General features: G+C 34.3%; 1 protein-coding gene across 1 annotated transcript in view; it reads right to left on the bottom strand.

Annotated features, from left to right (window-relative positions):
• The window catches only part of LOC139122032 (uncharacterized), a 66,033-nt gene that overhangs the window by 32,849 nt on the left and 19,062 nt on the right, over positions 1-14,122 (bottom strand). The gene's annotated exons all lie outside the window — the stretch shown is intronic.

Genomic DNA, 14,122 nt, shown 5'->3' with positions numbered 1-14,122 from the left:
AGAGAGAGGGGTGATGTGGTGTGGTGAGGATGCAGATGCCTTCCCGCTGACAGATTTTCCAGCCACCTGTTGATTCTGGGTGGTAGTCTGGCATACATATCAGTCTCAAATGGGTTACGTATTTTGCATGTACTATCTGCAGGTTCTGCAAACAATATTTTATGTTTGTGCTGACAAGGAATTTTTAATAATTTCACAGGATACTTCTTCAGGAAATCATATGTATATAATAACCAGAACAGGGTGATATGCTATACCTTATCTATTGACTCTTTAAAGGTACTATCATTCAAAGGCCAATTAAAGCTAATAAGTATTTGAACTATTTGGCATCTTAATCCTGATTCTAAGGGTACTTGGATTAATTACCATACAACCATGAAATTAATTAAATTGACATTGTTGTCATTTGATCTCTCACTCCTACTATTGATTTAACCACATTTAATTTTTTGCGGTTTTAGAAAAAAATCATTCACTGGTGAGCTCAGTCCGGTATCAGGATGGTGTGCAAACAAAAATGTGATCTGCATACCTAGTACATCTGATTACAATGCAATTTATTTCTCATTGAACTTGAAATAGGCATATATTTTCATTTTAAATGAGAAAACTTTAATACTGCAGCCAAGTTTGGAGCAGAAATCCTTCATCTGTCAAGGCTAAGTTTCATCAGAATATTTGTTGTGAATTATCAGATAGCGGCAACTGTAGCAATATGGAGAATGGGATTTGAAATCAAATATCTTTTTTCCTTTGATTTGTAACAATATTTTCACCAGCTTGTGTTTTGCAACACATCTTCTCCATCATGGATAGCAGCACAAGATCTGTATAAAGGACTTAATCACAGCAAATCGGGGAGAAGCACAGCAAAGCACATCACACATCAAATATTAAGTTCAAGGTTTTCTGGGATCTCACTTTCACTGTTTATTTTTAAAAAAATTTATTTTAATGGAGTCAACCTGTAAACTTCATGGTATTGGCTAGATGCAGGTAAAGACCAAAACATCAAAGTGTGTACATATACAGCTTTCATTCGAAGGCAAGCCTTGCCACTACGATGCCTGGTATGCATGTTTTTTATTACACACACTAAACGTTACCATATCATTAACAGGAAGGAACTTTATGACTGGATTGTTTGTAATCTGGTCGTAAAAACATTAATTTGCACCCTAGACTGGTGTTAGTAATCTGTCTCAAGGCTTACATGTCAGATGTATTTCGGTGTCGGTTTTCTGTTGTTTATCCTGTACAAACAATCCAGTCACATTTTCCTTCCTGTTAATGATATGAAAACGTTTAGTGTGTGTGTAAAAAAACATGCATACCAGGCATCGAAGTGGCAAGGCTTGCCTGTAAGCGCTGTATGTACTGCAACACAGGATCAACTATTAATCCCCTACTGTAGACACAGTCACAGTACATTTCGTTGGATTACGCTGGTTATTTCACTACCACGTTTTGACTTCAATTCACATTGTTGATGATCAGCTGGCTCCTAGGACACATGTACAGTGAATCGCAAAAAAGTTGAAGGCAGTGAGAGATTAAGACATAATTTTTCAACAATGTTATTGTTTTGAAAACCAAACACTATCCATATCCCTTTGAGCTGCTCCTTGAAGCTTACAACTGCTATACAATGTATGTTCTGTAATTAAATTGTACAAAACATTTGGATATTCTAAGTTTCGAAAAGCTTACAAAGCTTGCAAAATGATGTCTGCTGTTGACTTGTTATGACAGGTTCCTTATAGCCCAGCAGGTCAGCTGAATCAGTATACCAAGCCCTGCCAATAAAATTACTTTGTAATTTCATCTTCATAGTCAATTTCAATAACAAATCATAATAACCTTAACATCTAATATATGAAATACAACACTTGATCCAACTTCCTTGACTCACAAACACTAGCCACCACTGCCCTACAGATCCTACAAACAGATGAAACTTTCTTCTTTGATCTACAGCAGAGTATGGTAAAATCATCTTTATCTTTACAGAATTCTGCCTGCTAGTTATCATATATTTCATCAATTCTCACTAAAGAAAATTTCCTAAATTAAACATTATCTATGTGACTTAAACATGACGTTCAATTGAAAATGACTTTTTACAACTATGATTATCCATGACGAACATTTTTCAAGTTGACTTCTTTTTACTTCATATGATGCATTCTAACTTCAGCAACATATGTTGATAAAATGGCCGCCTTTTCATTAAAAATGGCAGATATGCACTAGCTTTCCCAACATTTCAGTTTGTTGACAAATATCATGATAGAAATCCGCTAAAGAATGCACTATATTCCAACAAAGAGATCACATGAATGTTGACAACGGTCCCTCTATGACTGAAAGATCTGATAATGGCAGGTTGGAATGCAAAAAATGAGATTTCTATTCAGAAAGCTGATCTTACTAACGAAATTAAGGCACTGAAAAGCAGAATTCAATTCCACTTGACAGAAATGTTGACAACTTAAGTGGCGCTATTAGCTCTTGCCGGAAAACAATTGGTAGGAAATTGAGTGGAGCTAAACTTTCCCTGTTAGAATGGACACATAGCTGACTGTAATTTATGTTGAATGTGAATACATTGGTAAAGCACTTCACAGAGTAACATTTTATGAAAGGTTCAACACTTGGAAATTATGACCTGAGTTCATCATTAATCACGGCTTATAGCTGATGAAAATGACATGTTTTCAAACAAACCTAAGTGATGCCTCACATTTTTAACTGCTTGCTATTGACTTCAATTAAACCTAAGACTCATAAGGAGTTCAATCCATTTCTGTCACATCAGTTTTCTTGATTGAATCATGGCTAACATTATTCAATTTATACTTTTCACCACTGTCAATTTTCATTTCAGGGTCAAAATGGAAAAGTGTGATTTTGTACAACAAGGCATGATTTTTAATATTTTGTATGTATTAAATGCTTGTGAATTAGTTCAAGACCCTGTAGTTGCGACTATTGATGATTTGTTTCACCATCGTTGTTTTTAACCCTTTCACCCCCTGAGTTCCCTGTATACAGGTCCAACTTTACCATAGAAAACAATGGATTTGGGACAAACCATGGTGGTGAAAGGGTTAATGTTGACTGCAGTTTCCTGTCCTACTCCCCAAATCATATTGAGATACACAGTATTCAGTTTGTCAACTCAGCCTGTACATGTGTAGACTGCATTGTTATTGTTGATAAGTGAATTCTGGTCTGGACTAGAATTCAAATGTAACAATAACAGTCCATTTCACATGATGCATAGATACTGTGTTGATATATTAAATAGTTTGTGTAATTGCAGCATGATGCTTTGGGGAGTAGAACAAGAACTTGCAATAGACATAGAAGACAAAACTTATGCAAGAATCATCAAAATTTAAAGCTACTGCCCTTTATGAAAGTAGCAAATTTATACTATTTTTTCAATAATCATAAAAGGCAAGATGAATCAAATATTAGTCACCACTCAGAAAACTGTTTTGTCCATTTAATCTCTCCAACCTGAAGAACAGACATTTAGATAATTATATATAGCTCAATTTGTCTAGTATTTCTAGACTTGCAGTCTTTCTATATTTGAATATACAACATTTCTCAATGCAAATGCTGATGCTGTTTCTTTTGTGGCAAGATCTGCAGCTTAAACTGATCACTATGATAGAAAGGGAACACATCAGATTAGATACATTGTAACAATGTGGCTGTGTCAATGGTTTCTTTTGTTATGCAAATGACCTGGCTTTTAAAATGAGTAGCACAGAGTGCATGACTTTCTCCTTTAATTTGTTTATCATGTGCATACCATTTGTCAATTCTACACACAAAGTGTGTGTGGATAAAAGGACTGTGATACAAAGTACAACCTACAATCCTTGAGAAAAATTGTAATCACTTAACTTCCATAAAGTTACCAAAGCAAATGGCTTAGAGACAGTATATCATTGAAAGTATTCCCTTTCATTGAACAATATATATTTCACATCTCATTAAACAAGACAATACTGCCTGTTTGCATGACAATCTAGCTGGAAAAGTTTTTTAGAGTCAATAAAAAATCTAACAGCCGACACATACAAATCGACAATGCATAGTAGAGTAAGACCAAGAAATGTCTGTAGTTCAAGTAATCTCCACCTGTCTCAATTTATAAGTGTTTTTGGCATTATTGAAAAATGGTTTCTTTTGGTTGAGGCCAGAAAAATATGAACATGATCTAGCTGTTTACTCTACTGTATTTTTGAAAGCTATTCCAATAAGAAACATACATATTTATATTTTGTCAAAAGCAAACTTACAATATTTTCATGGTGACATTTTTTAGTATAGCCCAGACTATCTCCACAGCTTCCCAGTCGTCAGTAGTGACCCTGTCCTGCTGCAACCACATTTCAAAGGCATCTAAGATAGAAATGATATCATCTTTGGTTATCTGTAAATGAAAAATAAAATTGACGGGTCATTTGAATATAAAGTCACATTGAATGGATTCCTTATAATGTTGCAACCCTTTGCCCAATTTACTTTACCACAGAAAATAATTGGTATGTACTAAGCTATTGAGGTGGAATGTTTATGCCTGAGACACTTGAACAAGGCATTCGTCTACTGAATTTAACAAACATATGTAATACTTCATGTGTGGATAGCCATCGTATTCAAAAACCAGTTCCCCAAAAATTTGAATTTTTGATCATTTGAAATTAAATAGAAACAAAATTATCTGCTCCATTACATCATTTTGGCCCCAGTGATGGAAGCACAGTTACTATCATATCAATTTGAATTCCATCATTTTAATGGCATTCTTTGCTGGAATTATTTTCATAATCTATTAAAAATAACAAAGAATTGATATATTAAAATTTTTTTTGTATCCATTTGCTTAATAAAGAAATTATTAATTATCCTAATAGAGAAACCATTCAATTTGCTGATTGGTATAAACATAATGATTATTGCTATTTTAAGAAGCACATTCACAAATTTATTCTTTGCTGGTAAATGTTGAGCTTTAGAGCGTAAATATGAATCCAATGTGTGCTTCAAGTACCAACAATGTTTAACAATATGTCTCTTTCACTAGAAGATCATTTGACCATGTGCAATAAAATAAAAGCCAAATTTTATCTTTATTGAAATGATTTTAACTGAATCTCCAGATGTTACACATTCAGTCTACAGTTGCATTGGTCTGATTGTGAAGATGTCTTTGAGTTTGCAACCCTTTCACCCTAAGTTCCCTGTATACAGGTCCAACTTTACCATAGAAAACAATGGATTTTGGACAAACCATGGTGGTGAAGGGGTTAAGCCAAATCACATAACATATCGTGAATGGACTGTCTCTGTCTGTGAATGAGCTGCTACCCTTCCTCTTCAAGACTACTAAATTTCAACATACAACTGTATGTATTTGACAACAAAACTTTACAATTCTGATCCACATATTCAATGTTGACCCCAAATAACCTTATATTTGGGGATGCATATACATTACAACCTATGAACTTATTCTGTTATTGATTAAGTTTCAGTAATCAAATAACTAATAATTTACTATTTTATATTCGATATGAGTGCTTGGTAACCAAGATGTATTTTTATATACACACAGACTGTGACCGTTTTTACAGTATTTTATGAACAGCAAAGTATCAAAATATATCCGCCTATGGAAATTCCTAATGCACTTTAAGAACATGTTAAATAAATGAAAAAGATGGTAATGACATTTAGTTCTGAAGAATTCCAAATATGCCAAAACATTTTTAAAAATCATTTGAAAAATTAAAATCACCAGTGTACAGTGTACTGAGAATGAGACTAACCATATTGTAGCACAGTTATTCTAAGAGTAATTTTCCCCACGCACTGAAAGTTATATACTTTGCATCAGTTTCATGAGATAAGTTTACAATGGTTCAAATAATGCCCCAGTATTTTGCCGGCATTTAGCAATTTCCCTAGAAACAGGAAATTGTGCCCACTTCACCTATTTCCTCGGATCATGACACAACAATCTATTCCTAGCACATAAAATCGAATTTGAAAACAGGCCACCTATAGGCTGGTTAATTACCACCCAGTGTCAAGAACGTTTCAGGAACTGCATTTTTCCCATTATTTTAACCACGTATGTCAAAAAATTACATTCAGTAAGCTTAACTCTCGCTCATATCAAGACGTCAATATTTCCCAATTAATATTCATAAAAATGTTAATAAAATATTTTTGAATGTGAAAACCAGATCAGTTGACGAAGGGCAGAAAAATTGGTACAAATCTAAAGTAACATGTACTCTTCGTTACTTGCAAAGGTGATTTTTTTCAAAGATGTACGATCTCGCTAATAGAAGTATTCTGATAATCGCAAATAAACAAGCTAATTAAGCCAAATCAAACCATTGTTTCAATGAGATTAAACACAAAGGGTGCAAAACTGTAGAACGTTTGAATAAAACCTCGATCCTTCCATGTAGTAAAACATGTTATGGCAGGAGATTTGGCCAAACACAGATTTATTTGTCACTGTCAAAAAAAATCGATGTTCTTTTGAAATGAGCTGAAGGTAAACAAATCAACACCGCTTAACGCTTGATACTCAGTCGGAGGCTTACACATCGATTACATCGTAAATATGTGCGACCGTTTCGTTATGCGGCACAGTTGTATTCGGTCTAACTAAAAACTGCGGTAAAATCTACTCTACTCTCATAAAAGACATTCCTTTATGAACACGCCTGGCTACTAAAAAAACAAGCCAAAACAAAACTGGTGACGATAATTTACCTTGCTCGGATCCTGCATGTACCGTCTCAGCACTCGTCTTTCATGGGCCATTTTCAGGATCTGTCTGTCCAAATCGAACCAGGTGTTGCCGAAAAGGCCGCTTCGAATTCCAACGTCACTTATGCTGACAGTGTCAAGTGCATCGTAATTGTCAATCAAAATAACAGAAGGCAAAATGCTGAAATCATCACGCTCGGAACAGTCTGATCGTCGGTTCTTTGAGCATCAAAATTCGATGTTTCGTCCAAGTTACTATCGATGGGTACAGCAGTATCGACTTCACAGTAATGCCAGCGTAACCTTCTGGCTCCTCGGGCCACCCACGTTTAGACTGGAGCAAACAAATACATGGCGATCGGCCCTTGTTCTTATACGCTTGTATTGTAATACGCTGAGCACGCCGCTAAGCTTTTCGACTCGGTGTTTGCCGGCGTCGCATATGGCAACGGAAAGCAGACACTAGACTCTCTCATTCGACGTGACTGCCAACTATCTATTGCAGCATTTACATGTACAGGTTCCCACCCATGTTCAGAGTTCGATTTGTCCAAGCGGTATCCAAGCGGGTGGCCGGCAACGGTCCAGGCATTACCTTGATCGTCTGTACACCTTTTGTCCGCATATTGTCCCCATCGCATCTTCAGAATTCCCCGGTGATAAATACATCGGGAACGTTTGACCTCGATGTTTCAACGCAATCGAAACAGCGCCACCCGACGGTCTGAATAGTCTAAAGGTAATAAATTGTTGAAATTCCTTTTTCCCAGAAATTACAAGATAAAAAGGAAGTTGGTAGGTGTTGATCATCTAATATCACCACCACTACCAAACGTAATAACAACAACAATAGCAATAGTTATAATGATGATGATATGAGAACAAAAAAGAATTGTTTCTGGTCCTGCCTTCTTTCCAAATATTTGGCAATGATGTGCACTTTTCTCACTTTTATTTTTTTAATTAATCAGTCCACTTTCAAACCATATAGTTAAAAATTAATTTTCATGTATAGTATTGAACTTTTGTTATTTAAAATTTAGAGAAGAGATAATTGTATAACGTACACCATATTGTGACTTCAGTATTTCATTTTCTCCATCGTCAATCATCGTCAATCGCCGCTATGCAGAAACATAGCTTCCACTCCCCCTACCCAAAAAATGTAAAGACCTTTGCCTTGCTGTACATCAGAATGAATGCTGCGCGTCAACATTTATGTTTTTCTTATTTCGATGTCAGTAGTTCGATCTTGTGAATTAAAAATTGAAAATATACAGAAAACCTAGTCGCCAAATTGTTTCTGATATCCACATTGAGAAACAAACGTATCATTATTTTTAGCCCGAGCATTCTAGTTTTCAATTTTCCCCAAGGTAAGGTATCTTAGTCTGTAACTGATACAAGTACATCCTTAAAGCTGTTATTTGGCGTTACATGGTCAATTCTGAACAATGTTTTCTGCACATTAGTGTATTACATGTACTTACATACAAAATTTTTTTCAAGAGAATGTTCTCTGCCAATCTACAGCATAGAATGTGTAAGTCAGATATACGCAATTCATGATACACCTGAACAAACACGGTAACAGAAGGCCCTCAGGGTGAACTGGATCAGGCCATAACAGCCCCATTCTGAGTAGGCCTACTTCCTCAACAGGGTCAGTGTTCATCATTGTTTAAAACTTCCATGAATTTAACTACAATAGGTACACAGCACAATGGAGTGACGATAATTGAAACTTTTGGCATCTGGAAATGTTACTAAGTCATGTGCGTGCATCATGGAGACTATTGAATACACATGGTGACGTCTCTGGGGAAAACTGTTGTTTTGAAAACATTAACTCTAAGGTCAGCATTTTCATTACCCTATAGCATCACTGCTTTTGAAACAGTTACAAGGTCCACCAAAACACATTACATCACATTGGGTTAACTAGGGGGTGACAACAACCGAATAGCAGCTAACTTATTCATTCAATTGAGACAACTTTTATAATGGAAATCACTGCAGCATGACACACCAGAATATTTCTGCAATGCATTTTATTTCCTTGTACATATGTATATATTGACAGAAGAAACCTGTTGAACAGCCAAGAACCAAACTTGACATCAACTGAAATCATGTCGTCTTTTCTGAAACTTAAGTCAACGTAATCTTTTACATTGTCAAATATTATTCTCTGAATCCTGTTATGATGATTGTGCAACAATTCTTAAGTCGCCGTAAAACTGAACCAAATGAATCATTCAATCGCTGAGAAAGTGAAGTAGATAAAGTCAACTTGTTCATAATAAAACCTATCTTACTGTGGATACATCACATGTACAAACAACATGATTGGCAGCAGGAAATTGAATATTCAGTTCAACTGCACTGAAAGAGTCCCTAATTTCCTCTCACAATCAAATATCTCCTGTCTTTAACAGTGTGCATTTCTTGTCATTTGCTGATTGGCAACAATTCTTGTTCCTTCCTTTCCTCCATTCTTATCAAATATCACCACAAGATGATGAATCTTATTATGTTATTTCTTTTTTGTTATTTCCTTGACTATTTTTGGACTCTGTACATTTCAAATGAGCTAATGTAATCAGCAAGATCAGAATTTAGACTATAATGCACTGAATGCTTGTGTAGATAAAATGAGAAATCAACTTGTCCTATTTTTTCTCCACTATCCGATGGCATTTCAAAGCTTTAAGTGCTGTCACAATCAGACTGTCATATGGTCAAATGACCATACTATCTAATTACAAACTTTTGTTTCAGTAAACGTTAACAATGATAAGTTCCAAAGTGAAGACTTAGGAATAGCACACTTTTACAGTACAAGAAAACAAAAATGCATTACATATCTCCAAAAAAATTTTTTTGAATTCATTTTATCTTGTTGTGGAAATTGTAATGAGGGAATTACCAAAGATATTCCTATACGGATTACCCTAAATTGTGACTTTATCGGAACTTCTGAACAAGCTCTATTTTAATGAGTCTTAGTTTTTTTGACATCAAGATTTAGTAACAGAGTAAATCAACACAATTGTATCACCTTATCTTTATCTTGATATTCCTCAAAAAGAAAATAAGGTGATTGAATAAACTTAGTACTGGCCTTTAAAACTGATCTTTGGAACCCTTGTTACACAAGTCCACAAGTACAGTCTACGTAAATTTTAAATAAATTCCAAGGGCTTGAAATGATTGAAGATGATACATTGTTTATCAACGCCTACTACACAGATTCACAAATTCTTTGCTGAAATAGGTCATGTCCAAAAGCCTTTTTCTCAAAATATTACGGATGATTACATTTTAAATATCTCGAAATAATCAGTGTCTTTAAGAGACACATCTTTCATTGTAGAATGCTGCAAATCATGAACAAATGCAATGTTTTGTGTGACAGAGTGGAAAGCATGTCACCATTGATGATTTTATTTTACCGATTGCAACACTGACTCTAAACTGTTTGGCTCTTGTGGTAAATAGAAATCTATTGGATTTGAAGTAACATAGCGTCAAGAGATATATGATACCTCACTTAAGTAGAATGAAATTTTTCACTTCATATCAATTAAAAAGCCATCAGATAAACAAACACTTGCACTATCTCAGTAAGATTCCATAAAAATTGAACAGAGTTTCTTTTTTGAGGTCAAGTTTGTAAATCAAGGTCACACATTTGTGTCACTTTAGTTTAGTTTAGTGTGTGGTAAGTAATTTTTTGTCCATGAAAAATTTTCAGTGTCTATAAACTTGGTCATTTGAAGAACATTTACGGTCACCTTCATATCTGCTGTTAACAACAGTTGATATGCATGCAACTTTCAAATTTACATAACAACAAGTTCAACAAGACCTGATTGGTTGCTGTATTACAGCGCAAAAAGAACAAAGTGAGAGAAATACACCATGATTCAGACATCTGTAGAATTCATCCGAAATTTTGCAATAAAATTCAGAATCTTGATGCGTCTATATTGCATAAGAAATGGACATTGACTGATTTAATGTATGTACAAATCAGAGAGAACTCGGGGATTTACATGCTGTGTGGATATGTAAATACATATGTGTTTAAATAAACACGTACATGGTGTGCAAACTTCCAACATGGTCTCGTAATATTGGTATTCATCATATTACACTTTGCATTTACTTCAAAATCTGTATTCTTTATAATATCTTCAACCATTCCAAGCCACATTTGAAAGTCTCTTATCCTGAACCAATACTGATTCACAATTAAACACTAATGTATTTGGTATGAACTACTAACACCAATTTGTTTGAATTGGACTTCAATATTTGTTGAAACACTTTTTCAGAATACAGATTGAAAATTTCATATTTAATATCACATGATTTGGAACTGAATTCTTGTACATTGAACATTTTCATCAACAAAATCTTATCAAACTTCACTGTTTACATACAAGGTTTGTAGCTATACAAATGGAAGTAGGGCTTATATAAATGTAGAAGAGTTGGAAATGTTTTTGCTGGCAGAAATGTGTCTATCTATTTCTGCCATGGTAAGCATTATATCTTGTTGATGATTATCAAGTTAACAATATTTCAATTCTAAAGATATTTCTCATTATAAACTCCCCTTACAAAGTCTGGAAGTTCAGGAAATCTTTGGTAGCATTTGTAGTACAAGAGTAGTAAACTTTCCAACACACAAAAACAGCTTGAAATCACACATCATTAAGGTAGATTGCGCCTCGAAAGTGAAAGACTTATATTTGCTGAAACCAGCCTCTAGGACATTTCAACCACTCTCTTTCAAAATCCCTGTGCAAATTTTGCTACTAGAGACACAAAGTCCTTCAGATCTGCTGAGATTTGAAATTCGAAATGAATGCTATCTCTGTGTTAGCTCCATGAGGAAAACATAAAAGTTTTCACAAAAATGAAACAATGAAAATCTTTAATTAATTTAAGAGCTTGGCAAGGAGCCCTACAAGCCATAGTTCAGAAAAGTATCAGAAAATATGGCATGGGGTGCATTCTACCTTAACAGATACCATGGTTCCATAATACACCTAAAACTTAAAAAGTTTTAATAAAAGACAAACAAATTAGTTTTTATCAATCATAGTAATTACAAGACAGACTTACAGTAACACATGTATGGTATATACAGCTTCTATGTGAAAAACATTGGAAGTAATAAAATCAATGAGACAAAATATAATCTTACTTTTTAAAAAGGCTGATAAATTCAAGACATAAACAGGCAAACAAGAATATGTCACTCAACAAAGATTTTAACAATGATCATGTTTATGTACAGGTTTACATTATTTCTCAGATTGGTAGCTCCCATCACTTGATAGAAATAAGGATTTACAGTACCAGTTACCCAAATATCATTACTGACCAGCACACAGTTTCCATAACACAGGCTACTGAAAAGACACTGTTGTACATTTCTTGTCATGCTATACTAGATTTCAATTTTTTACACTGACATTGTCTTTTTGTAACATCTTTAACACTTTCACCGCATATCCCTCCATAGAAAACAGTGGGATTGGTTCAAACAATGACCAACAGTCAATATTTGAATATTTCAATTGGCAACGATTTGAGGGTGTTGTGAAATTGATTAAAAACTTATATCCCTTTTTAAGAGAAATTAGCTTCCAATTGTTCACACTAATTATAAGTTCCAAACATTATATGTTTATCATTGGCACTCTTGTAATCTGCTAAGGAGTATGGACATGTTCTGGACCAAATTAGCATACAGCCTGTAGCCACCTGGCGTCTTGTGAACTCCCAAGAGAAGTATCAATCACAGCTATAAAATATATATTGAGCACATCAATTGAAAGTTGGAAATGGTAAAGAAATGTTGGATTCTGAAAAAGTCCCCCTGAAAGTATTACTTTTTTTTTAATTCCATTAGAGCTGTCAATAATTTCAGAGTCACATATTGACTCTTGGCATAAACATAGGATGTATAAAAAATGATATAAAAAGACAATGCCACCTTGATATTATCATCTATTTGCACCAATAATATCAGCCTTTGTGCAAAGAAGAAAACCTAGGAGACAGCACTAAGTTTTCTTCTTAAATCAGAACATGAGAAACAAACATTGATATTTTGTAAACATACCATCAAAAAATTGACATAACAGTAGATATCTTTGACAGTTTATTTTCATATGGGTACTGCTTTCTGACAAACCCCCAACCCCAACCCCCCTCTATTACTGTTGTATGGTTCAGTCCTGTTTCAAGGCTGAAAACTTGTAGTTCATGATAGTTTACATTTAATATGACATATGGTGTATTTTATGTTAAAATGACAAATATGATGGCATGGACAAATGTTCTGAAACCATAGCACCATAACAAACGCAACTGGAAAAGGATGAGTTATAAACTTAGAAAAAACCACAACTCTGAATAAAAAACTATTTCATATTTTGAACACAAAGACACATGAATTTCCATAAAGTATCACTTTTGGTTTGAACTTGATAATTATTCTTATTAACTAGTTGCTATAAGCACAAACTAAGTACTCATATCCATTCATCCTAAAATCCCTACATCCTAAACAAATTCCAGAAAATAATGAGAGGTGCCCTTATCTATGAAAAATTTAACTGCATTCTTTTCACACAAAAAATTTACTCCCTGCATTGCAATACTACCCCATGATTATGGCATAACCTAATTCATTAGACACTTTAACCAAACCTAAACAGGCAACAATAAACGATGGCAGTGACAAGGGATGGTACATGTTACCCAGTAAAGATTTAAAATTTCTCTAGAACAATTCTGTCCCGAAAATTCATCCTTTGAAAAACAGATTCTTCATTCATCAAAAGAAAACCATGAAAAAAAAAAATTAATTTCTCCTATAGGAATGTAATTTTGAACATACAAATAAAAGGGCACAAAAAAAATAATGCACCCTACTTTGTTCAAGTGTTGAAAAATTACGCTTGGGAAGTATTTTACAGCGTGATATTAACTTTTCATTATGTTTTCACTGGATAACTATCACACAAAAAATACACTCACAGGGCCTACGGGATTACTGAAAGTGTTCATACAAAACTGACTGTTAGCAAACAGTTACACGAACAAAACTCAAACACAGAATGATAACCTGACACTAACACTGTCATAACATGTACAAATTGTAGGTGAATATGTCTTCTTTTACATTTTATGACAAAAACAATGACCTTTGCAAAAGTTGACAAGCATGATACAAAAGTTGGTATTTTCACAAGTTAGTGGCAGGACTGTACTTCAATACAAGCAT

The sequence above is a fragment of the Ptychodera flava genome, chromosome 21 (assembly GCF_041260155.1).
Source record: "Ptychodera flava strain L36383 chromosome 21, AS_Pfla_20210202, whole genome shotgun sequence".
NCBI classification, from domain to species: Eukaryota; Metazoa; Hemichordata; class Enteropneusta; family Ptychoderidae; genus Ptychodera; species Ptychodera flava.
Note: the sequence above shows the minus strand (reverse complement) of the source record. Positions and strands in the feature narration are given on the sequence as shown.